Below are 13,502 nucleotides of genomic sequence, written 5' to 3'. Positions count from 1 at the left end.
TTTCCTGGCTGTTTGATTGATTCCCTTGCCATATATGGCACAAACCGTATGCCATTGATTGTTTTCCTTAAATAACTTCTATGTACTTACCCCTTTTGTGCTACTTTGAAAAGGTTTTAATTAAAACTTCTTTCCTTAACTAATTTTATCCGTTGAAATCAGAATCCCTTAACCAAAGGGAGGTTGATTTTAATGATATTTCCTTGCCTTTCTTATTTGCTTTCTGCACTATAAAAGGGACTGCCCTTATGCACTTTTAAGACACCTTACACCTTCAGTTCACACGACCTACACACTACCAGTCCTTAACTCCAATTCAAAACTTGTACACTTGCAATATTGCTTTGAATTCAATACTCTTTCAACACTCTGCTTTTGCTTGAGATCTTTTGGAATTGCTCGGTTTGCAACTTGGCCTTTTCTAAGGCTACTGTTTTTACTTTTTTTCCCCTGAAACTGGTATGTTCTGATTTAACGTTTCTTCCTCACCCCTATGTGCTTATTTATAGTCTTCTGCAATCTTATTTACTTTACTGCTCATGTTCAATGATTTATGGTAAGTATGTTCTTTCCCTGCACCTGTTTCTATTGTGAATCCCTACCCCCTATTCCCTTATATGTGTTTCAGTTAAGGCTCATGGTCTGGCAGTATTCAAATTGCTACTCAGGTCTTAACCTGATCCACAATGGATCCTAACTCTTAAGATTTGGCTAATAGGCTAGTCGGGGGTGTGCCAGCATTCCCAATTACTGAGCATGACCACCAGCCTGCCATGGCTTTCCCCTAATTCCTCTATGCACTTACACTTATTCTTAGACTCTTAAGTTCTGCTCCCCTCTTATGAGCCTTGCTTTGGGACCTTGAGTTCCCTCTGAACTTGGACATCTGAGGGTTGTCCCTTCCACACTGCACTATGATCTCAATTCTGCAATATGTTTGGGGTGTAATCACTGCCCGGGGCCCTTTGAGACTCTTGGGAACTTTGACACATCCCAAACATGAGAAAGGATTTTGGAAATCTGATCCTGGAAGTTGGTTTATCTCATATTGTTGGACTTTGAGTCTGAATTAGGTTGTTTGGTTGTAGCTGGAATTTCGGATGTAATTTTACTTTTTTTTCTGAATCATTCGGGTCTATAATAATTGGAAATAACTATTGGTGTTGGCTAGTGAAAAAGGATGGGGGTGAATGTATGCAAAGGGTAGAAAACTTGCCTATAAGATTTTTTTTTGATTTCTGCATTCTCATCTTAGAACTCATGCCTATAAGAGTTTCTGATTTCTGCATTCTCATCTTAGAAACCATCCCTATAAGTTTTTCTGCATTTCTGCATTCTCATCTTAGATACCATGCCTATAGGACTGTTGCATCTATGTAATCTTTTAAAACCAATAATGCTTAGATAACTTGCCTATAGGAGTAATCAATTGAATCAGCTTCGTCTATTTCGTCAATGAGTCTAAAATAAGTCATAAGGTCGTTTAAAGTCTGCAGATCTTTTGGTTCTAGAACCAGTAACCCTCTCTTTAAAATTAGTAAGCTCCGTTAGATATCATGCCTATAGGTCTCACTTAGGCAAACCATTAGGTCATTAATTAACTGTGTCAGTTTTGATAACTACAACCAGCCAAGGCTAATTCGGACTCCTCATCTGAGAAATATGTGATAAATTAGCCTGTCCTAACACTTTTAAATTTAATTCAGACTATAACCAGTATTTGAAGTCATGCTAAATAATTTGCTCCTTTAAGTGAAGAGGCCTGTTTGAGCCCTTAAACTGCTATTTGTTTCCACCTACTTGTTTATATGTTTTGTTTGTCGCATTAGAATTTTGTCCTTTTAAAACTCTAAAAGAAAAACCAACCTCCCTCCCTTTAGGACTAGTAGTCCCAAATGCCTCCGAAACTGATAGGATCGGGACGGGTAGCAACATACCGTAAACAACGACACTATTTCGCATTTAATACCTTAACATGGTGGGAAAAGGCAGATATGGACATGATGACCGGTGCGCTAATACCATGTGCGACCCCTCTTCTGAGGAGTGATTGCCTGATATTGCATTGATGTGATCCATATTGTTTGTTAACCTAGGACCCCTTCCCCTTTACTTGTTATCCCTTTTTTTTAACTGTCCAGACTATTTGCTTAAGATTTCTATTTTATTTATCTTTCTTCAAACTTTTAATTCACTTGCAACATTATGTGTAAATTCCCTTTTATTTGAGACCTTTATTTGCTTACTTGTTAGTTAAAGTCACAATTGTAACATGGCCGAGAACCACACTAGTGGATCTTGGGGGGTACCTAACACCTTCCCCTTGAGATAATTTCTAGCCCTTACCCGAACTCTGGTTTTCTAACTCGAACTCTTCTTTAGTGTCCTAATGCACTTTAATCATTAGGTGGCATCTTTTCAACCCAAAAAACCCAATTCCCAAGAGGGAACGAGTTGTCCTCCCAAATGTCATGAACCCGATTTCGCCTTTAGAAAAAGGGGGTACGACAACCTTACTTCATGCATAAAACTCAATCCCGAAGTTTGGGCTATGTGTCGCATTTGTAAGACTCCCGAAAGGGCATACCCTCAATGTAGACGCCTAAACTATCACTCGAGATAAAAAATGGCTCCAACCAAACACATATGACTACGGTCAAAACGGTTGCACCAGCCAAATTAACGCAACTCAGGGATGACCGACCGTCACTAACAAAATCACAGGCCATTACTTTGAATCTACTTTGAAAAGAACTGGTTAAAACAGGCTACCCTCGACAGGAAAACGAGATTCGACCATGTCAGCTCCGAGTCACAAAGTCTTCGAGCTACTCAACCTATGAGCTAAACCTTCCGAGGTGCTCGAATATCGCCGCTAACAACTTGAAATCGAGGTTCTTCCTGAACCAACAATGGGTCAGGAAAAATCATTTCAAAAAGTCCTTAACGAGAGGAAAACAAAGCCTACATATGCCCACAGACAAAAGTGTAAGTGCCATTGTCGCCATCCAAACGAGCCTCAGGGCCACACACTAAAAGGTCGCAACGACCAAAAGCGTAAGAGCCACTGTCGCCAGCTTAAAAATTGAAAACTTGAGGATTAAAATGAGCTCGAGTCGTAACCCGATTCGGAGACCAGATCCAAAATAGTTAACTATATATGCCTAAGGGCACAACGTAAGAGCTATCGTTGCCAGCTTCACGAGCCTCCGGGCCACATACCTAACAGGTCGCTTAGACCCAAGGCGTAAGATCCATAGTCGATAGCACAAAAAAAAGCTTGAGGGTAAATTAAGCTCGAGTCGCAACCTGACTTAGTGACTGAACCCAAATAGTTAAAATACAAATGCCCAAGGGCAAGACGTAAGAACCATTGTCTCCCACCCATGCAGATGCAAAATCTTGAGGGTCAAATAGGCTTGAGTCGAAACCCGACTCGGAGACTAAACCCAAAACAGTTGAACAAAGCATAAGAGCTCTAATGCCAGCTTTCACTAAAGGCCGCATCAACCAAGCATATAAGAGACTTCGGGCCTGCCTGATGAGCTCTGAAACCGTGTTACGAATCTAAGGATTCTCTCCAACTCCGAAACAAGCCCGCCTGGTCAAAAGTGAAGCATAAAGGGATACATAAGAGATAAAGCTTCAAGTTTTCTTCTATTTACATACACAAAATGTGTGTTCTCCACCTACAAACGTACTCTGTGAATATCACATACAAAATGGCAAAATCTACGCCCTGCTTCAGAAGGCTACGGCCTACCAGCCTCATCTTCACTCTCCGCGACGTCGGCAAGAAGTGACCTAACATCACGCTCGTCCGCCCTCGCTCGAGCCAGCTCTTCCAGGAGAACAAAACCCATGGCGCCGATCTCTTCAAGTACCTCTCTTCGGGATCGGCAACGAACATATTTCTCGATCCACTTTTCACAATCAAGGGCCCTCTTCAGCTCGTCTTGGGCATCAGTAACATCCTTCAAATGAATCGCCATCTCCTGATCAGCCTTAGTCCAACTCAATGTTACTTCAGCCCGAGCATTGGCAATTTCAGCCCTGACCTTCGAAAATTCAGACTCAAGCTTCACGATCATATCCGCTTGAACTGAAGTGTTGTCACGGAGCCAAGCGGAGTTGGGCCTCGAAGGCGGGAACTTTAGCCAAGGCACCCTTCTCCTCTGAAGCTTGAGGCTGCACCTGAGCTCTTAGTTCGCCACAGTCATTCCTAACTCGGTCAGCTTCACCCCTAAGGTACTCCAGAGCCTCCATCTTTTTCTGCAACCGAGATAGGCAAAAAGATTAACCTTAAGGGTTAAAAAATCGAAACGCGTACTACGAGAGTTTACATGCTTCATCAAATAGCTCTCATAATTCGAGCTCCGGTACGCCTTATATCGCCAGTGCATCAAATCAACCTCCTTCTCCTCGTAGAGGAGCCTATGGGACTTACCCTCATCCAGAGCTTTCCGAAGCCTAGCCCCATGATGGAGCAGCTCAGACCTGAGCCTATCAAAGGCCTGTAGAAGAAAAACTCGATAAGGAAGGGAAGACACGAGATGCGGAAGGACTATGTCGAAACTCACCGCAAAGTGAAGCCGACAGACTTCCTCAAAGGCCGATCACACTCCTATTGGTCCAGCCCCCTCGGCCCTGGAAGAACCAACCTCGGTCAAAGCATGATCACTCGGAGGAACCACCGCTCTGGAACCAAAGACTTTAGGAACAACAGGCTCGAGCAATGTTTTCTCCTCGAAGACACAGATCCGTTTAGCCCCGCTAAAAGTTCCATTGCACTGCGAGTGCATATCCCATCTATCGCCATCGTCCCTTGGCTCGGAAGCCGACAACTCCTCCCTCCCTCCGGAGGAGAAAAGCCTCGCCCCTGGGGACCTTCCGATACATACGACAACAAAGTCAATACAAAAGAAAGAGGAAAATGTCATCTCAAATATACGAAGACCAAGGTAAAAGCAGCGTACACACATACCTTGGTATTTCGTTTCCCATCTACACCGGGACACAACTCGCCACCTACGCTCGTCGCAAGTCGAATGGGTCGCCAACCTCCGGACCCAGCCAGACAAATTGGGAACTTCGCTTGGCACCCACGAAGTTGCTGCAGGAAAGGAGGAAACATAATTACTAAACTGGTTTTCGTTATAAGCGAATCTAAGAAAGCACGAGACACTCCACTCACGCGCATAATTCCATCCCTCGGAAAATGGCATGAGCTCTATAGGGATAATGTCAGTCGTCCGCACCCCGATGAATCAACTAACCCACTCTCGATCCCCATCTTCCTCATTATCAACAACAAAGGGCATGGACGAATGGCACAACAAGGTTAGCAGGCCTCGATGATGAAATGTCCAGTACAACCTAATGAGGTAACTAAGCGTGAATTCAAGCCCAGCCTTCTCTGCAAAAGAATCTCATCATCAGCACTACTCGCCAAAATGACGGATGTATCTACGCCAAAGTAACCTGATACTTCAGGTAGAAATCAAGCACGACCCTATCAAGGGGGCCTAGTGCGAAAGGGTATAAGTATACGTTCAGAAATCCATCAGCAGGGTCCATAATACTCTTATCCGGGGAAAGCGCCTGCAACGCTACCTCCTCGCCCCATCCGCAGTCTCTCCTAACCATCTCCAGATGTTCCTATCTTATCGAAGACATAGTCTTCAGAGTGAACTCCCGCGGATCCTGAGCACTGGGAGTGGAACTCTCCCCTCCCTGCTAGGCAGGACCTGAAGTAGCAGTCATAGCTATGGTAGAATTGGCAAATTGAAGTAGGGACCTACACCAACATTTTTGCGCTTAAGGTAACGAAGGACTCGATGTCAAGGCGGAAGGATAGCTATCTAAAATGGGATCTTCCAAAGAAGCAAGTGCCGCCCCATGTATATGTGGGAAACAACAATAATTCGCCTACCCAGTATAAGCCCCGGAAGGCCAACGACCTCAGTGCGGATACCAAGGTAGTACCCGACAACAGAGATTTCCATCAAAAAGAAGTTAGGCCCCAAAGAGTCAGCGATGTAGTCTCCAGTTCTGAGGTGGTACCCGACCTCGAAGTTTTCCCTTGAGAAGAAAAATAAGCGCTTCGAGCTCTGTCCACGATGGCTCGACCTCAGGAAGTCACCTAAGTACGAATAGCCCCTTCCTCAGAAACCTGCCTAAAACACCTCAAAAGGTTATCTATGTCGAAGCTCAAAGTAAAAGATCCAAGCACCCGAAGTCAACTTTCACTTCGGTGCTCTATCTCCACGAGGCTCAAGGGCCCCGATGATCCAAGATTACCGGACCGCTTCAGGCTTGATTCCGGGAACAATGATGAGTTCGGAAATGAGTCATCTCTGCCGACCAAAGGCTGGAAAGAATGTTGACGATCGTCAACAGAGGCATAGATTCAAAATCCCCGCAAACGCACTAGAGTATGCAAGAACACGACAAAATCAAAAGCAGAAGTAAAAAAAATGTCTTCATATTTCATAAATATTAGCTTACAATGGCCCTCAGGGGGGTCCTTACATACAATTACAAAAGCCTGCAAGGGGTCCTTACATAGAAACAAAGAAACAAAGGGGTATACACCCATAGTGAGAACCTAAGAACCTAGTCTATCCTTGAGGGTCCATCTACGGTATCACATCCTCGAACGCCGCCCCCTCGAGCTCGCACCCTCGAAGGCAACTCCTTCGACCGCCATCTCCTCTAGGTTCCCAACTCAATCCTGCAGGTAGTCCTCACCGAGGGAAAAATTGAAGAAGAGGAAAAGGTGGGGATGTAGAGGAGGCAGAGAAAAGATACATAGCCCGCCGAAGCGAAAGGTTGAGATTCGGCGGGCCCCAGCCTCAACGACCGGTGGAGCCACTTTATCCCTTGGGAAAGAAAAAAACCCAAGGGATGAAATGCCACACCAGACCAGGGTAGGAGAGTGACCAGTGGTGCATAGTCTGAATGACTTTCTAAAAAAGGGGAGAATCGATTCCCTGTATGTCATCATCTCGAGCCAACAAGGACAGCGACATTAGACGTAACAGCAACCACAGTAGCAGCAGAACGGCATAATCATGCTCAACGAAGAGGAGCTCAGGCAAAGGGCCATGGCACGATCTATTGGAATGATGTTAAACGACCTTGAGGCCGTAGACTCCAAACATGGCGATCAACAATAGAGAAAGATGATAAGGAGAAAAGGGCGAATGAGCATAAGAAGGCACTTGGATAGAAAAACGACGCCAGAAAGCCCCCATTTATAGGAGGTAACGACGCGATCATCGAGGCCTTTGGAAGACTGACTGGCGGATGCAATTACTGCATTTTTGAGAAACCTAATCGACGAGAGTACTTTTACCTTGGAGAACGGGAATCGACAGTGCATTGAATGATGTCGAAAACATAAGTCCATGAGATGTCCCGGTTACCGCAAAAACTTGCGCCATAGGTTGAGTCATCAGCATGACGTCGTCAAGTCGGGTGTCAGAGTCGATTCCCATCACTTCGTTCTGAGAAACACGGAGACTATCTGTATGCAGCGAAATTAGAGATCCTAATTTCTTGCTATCAAGTCACTTCAGAGGAATGTCTCGAGACCCCGAGGACGTGGAGTTGTGGCCGAGTTCCCTCCCTCGGGGCTCGTCGAGGCCCGACTCAAAGAAGACGAAGATCGAGGCTAGAGCAAAATGGGGAATTCCCATGGCACGCGGTTAAGTCTGACAGAACCGGCCTACCCAGAGCCTGTATCGACGCGTCGCGTCTAGCCATCCCATCTCTATGCTTTTATAATTAATATACGTTGTACTATATCAGGATTCCCCTCCTATATAAAGGGAATCCTCACCACTTTGTAAGGGGCTGTTGTTGCTCCAATCATTCTACACAAAATCAATAATATCTCTCTATCTCTCTTTTCTCTCCAACTCACTCTCTCGAGGCTACTCTTTCCATTTATTGCTTTCATACTTGTTCTTCATTTATTGCTTGATATTGGCCATAAAGATCCTTCTTTAATTATATCTCAACTGTTATCCCCTTCTCGGCTACTCCCGATAGCTCGATCTCGAGCCGGGTATCGACCTCGAGGCCTTTCATCGATCAGCCCGAAGCCCGGGTAGCAAGCCCCTCGGTTTGATTACAGCCCCGTTTTAACTTGTATTTCGTCATTAAACTTCATACGCCTAGCATCAACTGCTCTAACAACTAGCATAAAAATAGATCACGTATTTTTAGAGTCCCATTTACAAATTTAATTGTTATTACCATTTTCACGATATACAAGTATTGTAGTTTTACATACTATTATGAATAACTAATTTATTATCTAGGGTTTTGATGGAACCTTTTGTAGGATAAATTCTTGTTATGTTTTTATATAATTGAGCCGTAGTATTTTCTCAATTTGTTCAACTATATTATTCTTGTGGTTGATTGAAGGACCCTCAACTAGCTGTGCCTATTTAGTATGTATTACTCGGGAGAGAGTGCATATTTAGGTTGTTGTTGAACAACATCACTCCCGACGTATGTGAGGAATCAATAATCAAGGGTTTAAAGGTGGGATTAGGGATAACGAATCTAAGTGAGATGTAATTAAAGCCAGCTAGCGTAACTCGGGAGAGTATGTCTAGTAAATTGTCGTAATTACTCGGGAGAGAATTACAACACGCAAAGCGCTCATGATCGGTAGAGAATACTTTGCCGAAATTATAGAAGACATAGCGGAAAGAATTCCGACAATTGGAAAAATCATAACTCTAGACCTTCTTAATTTTTTCTCTAACTTGTAGTATCTTTAGTGTTAATTTATTATTTTAATTTGTTAGTTAGTTAGTTAGTTAAACACAAGAATCTTAATATCTATAAGTTAGGAATTGTTCAAGCTTGTCTTCTTAGTGGTAGTGAACAACTAGCTGTAACTAAGCCATAGTTTTCTGTGGGATTCGATTCCTGACTTGTAAACCAGATTATATTTACAACGACCGCTTAATTCTTTTTATAAGATATAGTTGGGCGTGATCAACAGCCACTTCATTTATGAGTTGTATGTCTCAAAGCCCTCTACGTACGGATTGAGATGATAAAGGACAACAATATGACCCTTTAATTTTGATAAAGACATTGACATTGTACTCCTCAGGCAGCAAAGAATAGTAGGAGAAGAGCTTTCAATATAATAAATAATTGTCCAAATATATGTGAAAAGATCTGATATATAAAGAGAATGAATTAAATGGGAAATGCCAAGAGTAGTACAAAGTGTCGGTTATCTTTGGGTTGTATATGAAGAGGTAATACTATGTGTAGTGTTGACGTCAAAATTTTCTAATTACTTTGTGTTGATTTATCATGTCGAATAGGGCCGGCCAGACCCTAAAGCACTTGCTTTAGGCCCCAAAAATTTAAGGCCCCAAATTACTATTTCTCTCTATATATGATATATAGTATATAATTATTTCTTATTATTGATAAATTTATTTCTTTATTTTCATATTTATATTGTTTAATAACTTAATTTCTTCCTATAATCAATATATTAATATATTCAAAATAGTTTTCCGTCAATCTTATTTTACGTTTTTACTGAATTATTTTTTTTATTTATTATTTAGTCACGTAACTATATCTAATAATCTAAATTATCATTTATTTTTCTCACATAAATTATACTCCCTCCGTTCCTATTTATATGAAAGTGTTTGACTAGACATGAAATTCATGAAACAACGAAAAACTTTTGAAACATGTGATCTAAAACACACCATAGAAACTTGTGCGGCTAGAAATCATCTCATTAAGTGTAATTTTAAAGTTGATTTATCACCTAATTTAGTAGGCGTTTGGACATAAGAATTGTGAAATTCCTGAAAAAGGTTTAAAAACAAAATTCTAAGTTGAAAATTATTTGAAAATTAGAATTGTGTTTGGATATGAACAAAATTTGGAGTTATTTTTGAATTTTTGTGAGTTCTTTGAAATGAAAATTATGAAAATTTCTTTTTTGGAGTTTTTTTTGTACTTTATAAAACCAAATTATCATTTTTTTTTCATTTCATATGCTCACTTTGCTTTAGGCCTCAAATGCTATTAAGCCGGCCCTGCCTTGAATACTCGCTGCACGCAATATCTTATGTATATGTTTCTTATTGTTTTTTCTCTATTATAAATAACATACTTTGCAATAGTGACAACAATTCATCTGTCAAACCCACGGAATTGGATGGAATCATAAAACAACAGATAATTACAAAAAATGATGATACACTTATATTAAGAAACATATTTTTAAAATAATATGCTTTGCCTGCAACAAATTTTACACGTAAAGAGACCAAAAAGTAAGAACAACATATAAAAGAAATTTTGACGCATTATTAGAGTACATCATCTTCGAATTCTATCTTAAATCAATTTAAACCATTGATTTATTTTGTCACAGCCCTAAAACCAACTCGGTCGTGATGGCGCCTATCATGGAACTAGGCCAGCTGACACAAACCCAAAACCAATCAGTATTTCCCATTCTTAGGATAAAATCAAATCTATTTAACAATATACCTTTATGTAGTGTTTAAAACAAACAACAGTGTGGAAAGAAAAGCCCGACAATCGGGGTGTCACTAGTCATGAGCATCTACTACAACTGTCTGACAACCTCAAGACCAACATGGCCGGGGGAGAATCACAAAAAAATACACTAAGAGAGAATAAGAAGGGATAAAAGCAGGGTTGTGATCGCCAGACAGCTACCTTGCTAACTCCAATGAACCTGCCACCACAGTACGAAACAAAGGCCTCTTATTAAGGCTTTGCATTAGGCCTCAAATACTATTAAACCACCCCTGCATTGAATACTCGCTACACGCAATATCTTATGTATATGTTTCTGATTAATTTTTCTCTATTATTAATAGCATACTTTCTATACTGACAACAATTTATTTGTCAAACCCACGGAATTGGATGGAATCACGAAACAACAGATAATTACAAAAAATGATGATACACTTATATTAAGAAACATATTTTTAAAATAATACGCTGTGCCTGCAACAAATTTTACACGTAAAGAGACCAAAAAGTAAGAACAACATATAAAAGAAATTTTTACGCATTATTAGAGTACATCATCTTCGAGTTCTATCTTAAATCAATTTAAACCATTGATTTATTTTGTCACGATTCCAAAACCAACTCGGTCGTGATGGCGCCTATCATGGAACTAGGCCAACTGCCACAAACCCAAAACCAATCAGTATTTCCCATTCTTAGGATAAAATCAAATCTATTTAACAATATACCTTTATGTAGTGTTTAAAACAAACAACAATGTGGAAAGAAAAGCCCGACAATCGGGGTGTCACTAGTCATGAGCATCTACTACAACTGTCTGACAACCTCAAGACCAACATGGCCGGGGGAGAATCACAAAAAAATACACTAGGAGAGAATAAGAAGGGATAAAAGCAGGGTTGTGATCGCCAGACAGCTACCTTGCTAACTCCAATGAACCTGCCACCACAGTACGAAACAAAGGCCTCTTATTAAGGCTTTGCATTAGGCCTCAGATACTATTAAACCGCCCCTGCGTTGAATAATCGCTACACACAATATCTTATGTATATGTTTCTGATTAATTTTTCTATATTATTAATAGCATACTTTCTATACTGACAACAATTTATTTGTCAAACCCACGGAATTGGATGGAATCACGAAACAACAGATAATTACAAAAAACGATGATACACTTATATTAAGAAATATATTTTTAAAATAATACGCTTTGTTTGTAACAAATTTTACACGTAAAGAGACCAAAAAAGTAAGAACAACATATAAAAGAAATTTTTACGCATTATTAGAGTACATCATCTTCGAATTCTATCTTAAATCAATTTAAACCATTGATTTATTTTGTCACGATCCCAAAACCAACTCGGTCGTAATGGCGCCTATCATGGAACTAGGTCAGCTGACACAAACCCAAAACCAATCAGTATTTCCCATTCTTAGGATAAAATCAAATCTATTTAACAATATACCTTTATGTAGTATTTAAAACAAACAACAGTGTGGAAAGAAAAGCCCGACAATCGGGGTGTCACTAGTCATGAGCATCTACTACAACTGTCTGACAACCTCAAGACCAACATGGACGGGGGAGAATCACAAAAAAATACACTAAGAGAGAATAAGAAGGGATAAAAGCAGGGTTGTGATCACCAGACAGCTACCTTGCTAACTCCAATGAACCTGCCACCACAGTACGAAACAAAGGCCTCTTATTAAGGCTTTGCATTAGGCCTCAGATACTATTAAACCGCCCCTGCGTTGAATACTCGCTACATGCAATATCTTATGTATATGTTTCTGATTAATTTTTCTCTATTATTAATAGCATACTTTCTATACTGACAACAATTTATTTGTCAAACCCACGGAATTGGATGGAATCACGAAACAACAGATAATTACAAAAAAATGATGATACACTTATATTAAGAAATATATTTTTAAAATAATACGCTTTGTCTGTAACAAATTTTACACGTAAAGAGACCAAAAAGTAAGAACAACATATAAAAGAAGTTTTTACGCATTATTAGAGTACATCATCTTCGAATTCTATCTTAAATAAATTTAAACCATTGATTTATTTTGTCACGATCCCAAAACCAACTCGGGCGTGATGGCGCCTATCATGGAACTAGGCCAGTTGACACAAACCCAAAACCAATCAGTATTTCCCATTCTTAGGATAAAATCAAATCTATTTAATAATACCTTTATGTAGTGTTTAAAACAAATAACAGTGCGGAAAGAAAAGCCCGACAATCGGGGTGTCACTAGTCATGAGCATCTACTACAACTGTCTGACAACCTCAAGACCAATAATGTCGGGGTAGAATCACAAAAAAATACACTATGGGAAAATAATAAGGGAGAAAAGCAAGGCTGTGATCGCCAGATAGCTACCTTGCTAACTCCAATGAATCTGCCACCACAGTACGAAACGAAGGCCTCTTATTAAGGCTTTGCTTTAGGCCTAAGATGTTATTAAGCCTCCCCTGCGTTGAATACTCACCACACGCAATATCTTATGTATATGTTCCTTATTGTTTTTTCTCTATTATAAATAGCATACTTTGCTATACTGACAACAATTTATCTGTCAAACCCACGGAATTGGATGGAATCATGAAACAACAGATAATTACAAAAAATGATGATACACTTATATTAAGAAACATATTTTTAAAATAATACGATTTGTCTGCAACAAAGTTTACACGTAAAGAGACCAAAAAGTAAGAACAACATATCAAAGAAATTTTTACGCATTATTATAGTACACCATCTTCGAATTCTATCTTAAATCAATTTGAACCATTGATTTATTTTGTCACGACTCCAAAACCAACCCGGTTATGATGACACCTATCATGGAACTAGGCCAGCCGACACAAACCCAAAATCAATCAGAATTTTCCATTTTTAGG

Source organism: Nicotiana sylvestris, chromosome 9 (genome assembly GCF_000393655.2).
Source record: "Nicotiana sylvestris chromosome 9, ASM39365v2, whole genome shotgun sequence".
Lineage (NCBI taxonomy): Eukaryota > Viridiplantae > Streptophyta > Magnoliopsida > Solanales > Solanaceae > Nicotiana > Nicotiana sylvestris.
The sequence above is the reverse complement of the archived record's forward strand: the minus strand, read 5'-3'. Positions refer to the sequence as shown.